The sequence below is a fragment of the Camellia sinensis genome, chromosome 8 (genome assembly GCF_055761805.1).
Source record: "Camellia sinensis isolate YWXY chromosome 8, ASM5576180v1, whole genome shotgun sequence".
Classification (NCBI taxonomy): Eukaryota; Viridiplantae; Streptophyta; class Magnoliopsida; order Ericales; family Theaceae; genus Camellia; species Camellia sinensis.
The window spans coordinates 119,209,960-119,213,998 of record NC_138968.1 but is presented as its reverse complement, the minus strand read 5'-3'; the positions used below and the strand labels follow the sequence as shown (position 1 = coordinate 119,213,998).

The 4,039-nt window shown below is 33.4% G+C and overlaps 1 long non-coding RNA gene across 1 annotated transcript; it reads left to right on the top strand.

Annotated features, from left to right (window-relative positions):
- Positions 1-1,673: 1,673 nt before the first annotated feature.
- On the top strand, positions 1,674-3,541 carry LOC145797067 (uncharacterized). The gene is made up of 2 exons (XR_014338096.1): positions 1,674-2,495; positions 3,032-3,541. It is a non-coding gene; the product is annotated as an uncharacterized LOC145797067 (long non-coding RNA).
- The last annotated feature ends 498 nt before the right edge of the window (positions 3,542-4,039 follow it).

The following is a 4,039-nucleotide window of genomic DNA, read 5'->3' as shown; positions in this document are numbered from 1 at the left end:
GATATAATAGCCAATCACAATCTTCATATTCCCCAATCAAACAGGGCCTTAGGCTTCTTTGTTTTGTCCAGATTTGGGTTGCCTACGTGTTGACCGGCTGGGCCACACAGAAACAAACAAATTCCATGATTCAGTCTGTAAAAAGGCCCACTTTCGTTCTGCTGCTGCTTCATTTCCAAGATCATTCATCCTAGAAATCCTCCAAAATGGTGGTCTTCGGGTTCTCTATTTCCCAGAGCTCCTCCCTACCACATTTGGTTGACCGACAAGGAAGAAGAAAACAAAATTTGCCCCTTCGAAGATGGGCTTTCTCACTAGAGATATATATATATATATATATATCTTCTCGAAGGAGTGCTTGTTGTCCTCTTCTTGCCATAACTGTCGGTCCTCTTCGTGCCGTAACGCTGTGAAAATTTGGCATCCAAAAGCTCTGCTCTTGAAAATCCTGGTACGTACACCTGTGATTTCGTATATTTCTAATGTGATTGCTGCTATTTAAAACTGTGTTATTGTTTTGTATATCTGTCGGTCCTCTTCCTGGTACGCACACCATGTGTTTGTTAATATGTCTCAATCATTGAGGAATTCGGCTGCTGAATGTTCCGAACAAAAAAGAAAACCCATCCAATTTTCTAGGTTGAAAATTCCAATCCAATCAAGAGACATATTAAAAACTCAAACCATTTTACACTTGAGTTGGAGTTGGAGTTGTTTGACATGGAAGTTAATACATTGAACTCCTATAGAAAGTGGTGCCTCACCTTAAAAATTTTATATCCCTAAAAGTTTTCCATCGTGTTTTATATCATATTATCTATTTGATTATACATGTTGTGAACCACAGAACATGGACCCTGCATTGGTAATTAGTTCCCTTTCAATCTTCGCACGTTGGTAATTCCACATTTGTAATTAGTTTCTTTACAGGTGCACATAAAGTAAAGATGTATATGTCAACATGATAGAACCGTATGGCTATTTTCAGAGATTGATTTCATTATATTGACGTATATATTTTTGGTACTTTTTTGTGATTTAATTATGTGAATGTAGACTTTTTGCCTAATTATATATTGTCAAGAGATACCTCTATTAATAATTGATTAGTATTGTTTGTTAATTCAATCAAGGTTAATAGTGCTTTATTACATCTCGTGCGTTGATTTTGATTACCAATGCCATCAAAATCAAAATTGGAGAGAGAGAGAGAGAGAGAGAGTACGTGCAAAGTGGGATGCGAAATAGTGTGCAATATATATAGATATGTTTGATTTTGGGTGATGGAAAGGCAAGGCATAGAAAGAAGACAGCGTGGTCGAGACAGTGAACAATTTACATTGGAAATCATATATATGAAGCCTTTGTTTCAGTTCTTCTGTTTTTTTGTTTTTGTTTTTTGTGTTTTGAAAATTAAGATTTAGAGTTGTTGATGGGGGTGATGGAATCTTTAGAGTAGTCTCCATGGTTGGACTTTGTTATGTTCACAATAAATAAATAAAAAAGAAATAGAACAATGTTTGAAAACTCCCATTTTTGTATGCTTCTTTTTGTATTTGTATTAGTTGGTCAGTCAATTTATATATATATATATATAAATATATATATAATTGTATGTACTTTAATATTTTCTTGTTCTGTTGCCCTAATTCAATTTAATATTTGGCTGACACATGTGCTGTCTTTGTTTTGTTGTTCTGCTATAATTTTATCTTCTGCTCATCATGTGTTTGACAATATGCCCAACCCAATAATAACATATTTTCATTGATTGATGATGACAACCTTGCTTTTTTATTTGTTTGTTCTCCCTGCCTGGAATATTGATTAGTTTGCTTTTTTCATTGATTGATGATGACAACCTTTCTGAACTACATTTTCATATTATCTGGTTCATTCATTCATCTATTGAGGGATTTCAATTTTAGATCAAGAGAGTGAGCTCCTTCCTTGGTGCTCCTTGACTGTAATTCCAACTTTTAACATCCTCTGCCTCTTATTCTTGTAAAAAAAAATAGGTGACCACTTTCTTGTTTCCAATGTAGTATTTTAGAGGGTTTGCAAATAAAATCTGACTGAACATTAAGACAAGCATAAATTGTCTATACTGCTTTAAATTCGCGATGCTCTTGAAACTTTCTGAATCATAATGGACATTCAGTCATTTATATAAGTTGTGATGCATATTTGTATTGTTCTCTTCTGCTGTATAGGTTGGGTGTTTATGTACTGGATGTAGACATTGCGCTAGACAGATTGGTATTCTTGAGCAAGTTTTTTTTTTTTGGCAAGCAAGAAAATGTAGAATATATGCGTTCCTGTCTGGGGGCAAGCATCTAAACTGTTATCTTAATTACATACAGGAACAAGCATATAGACTGTTATCTTAATTATGTCGTAAAGAGTTATCCATTTCTCTTTTCAGAATGTGAAGGCATATCTGAGGCGAGGAACACCTAGAGAATCACTTCTCTTTTATAAAGAGTATCTTCAAGGTGAGAATCCAAGTTACATACAATGTTTTTATTTCTGTTCTGTTGCTCACATCTCTTTTTTCTTTCTTCTTTTTTTCCTTTTTTGTGTCTTTTTTTCCTGGTATTGTCTGTCATTGTTCAAGTGTGTCGTGGTGTCAGGTATGTGTAACTCTGCAAGTTTAGGTTATTTCTTTTTTTATTGATCAATCCGAAGATAAAGCAAAATGGTAATGTTAAAGCAGTTAAAAGTCTCAGGTTTTGACATATCCTTGAAACCTAGGAAACTTTGAGCAGACTATTGTAACTGAACCATGGAATTGCCAAATCTTCCATATAATCCCAAATCCTTTTGTTTGATGCCAAGTGTCGCATGCCTTCTTTTCATGCGTGATTCGGATATCGATCTGCATGTGTAGACACAATTGATTTAATTTGCTGTGTTCAAGTAGTCACTCTGGCACCAGCTTGATTTAGCCTTTGTCACAGGATGCATTTTTGTTTTTGGTTATGTATTGTTTCCCCGCACTTCAACATGTTCTTTCTCCTGGTATCTGCAGATTTCAGGCATGCTCTTGTCCTAGAACCGCAGAACAAGGTTGCCAATCTTGCGGAAAAGCGGCTAAGGAAACTTACAAGCTGAATCCCCTGCCCGCTCCCACTGGAAAAAAAAAAAAGAAAAAGAAAAATGAAAAGTAAAAATAATAATAAAAAGCACAAATATGTAAAATTGGTCAATGCGGCATTGACAGGAAAATGGTGAGGTACAACGGGTCCATGAGGCTTAACATAGCATTGGAATGATAATTTTTTGTTGAGGTATATGCTTGTTTAGCTGTACATGCGGAAACAAAGGGGGAAAAAAAAACAAGTGACCAGTAACCCTGTTTGAAGGCTTTTGCAATTTTTTCTTCAGTTAGATGTTTATTTTATATTATTTTAGTTTCTGTGCATAATTTTGGTCTGTAATGGATCTTTGTGGCACTACTGTGAACTTGTGGAAGGGTACGATACAATTGTGGCACTGTTGTGAACATTGATATAATGCCAAGTGTTAATTCTTCTATAAATTTTTTTATACAGAATTGTTTGCCAAAGTAACATGACAATGAACTTTTTAAAAAGATAAAAAATAAAAAATAAAAAATAAAAGCAGTTTGATGGGCTTTTAGTTTTATAAATAATTGAAATTTTTTATTTTTTATCTAAGTAATTCTGATATTGAAAATTGTGCTGGACTTGAGCGATTGATTTTCTTTGTTATAATAAGATAGGCATATGTTTTACTCCTCATGCATTGAGTTGGTATTGAACTTGCCTGCACATGATGAAAGCAGTTTGGGCCAAAATAGTCGTATAAAATAAAATAAGTGATTTTAGTTAAATAAGATAAAATGTCATATTTAATTTAGAATTATTATTATTATTATTATTTTTTTACGGAAGTCAAAAAAATTATCTCAAATAAAATTTTTTAATTCTAAATTAAAATAATTAAAAAGTCAACTTACATAGTAAATAATCTTCAATTTAGAAAATTGACTGGATGATGATAGTTCTCTAATTTT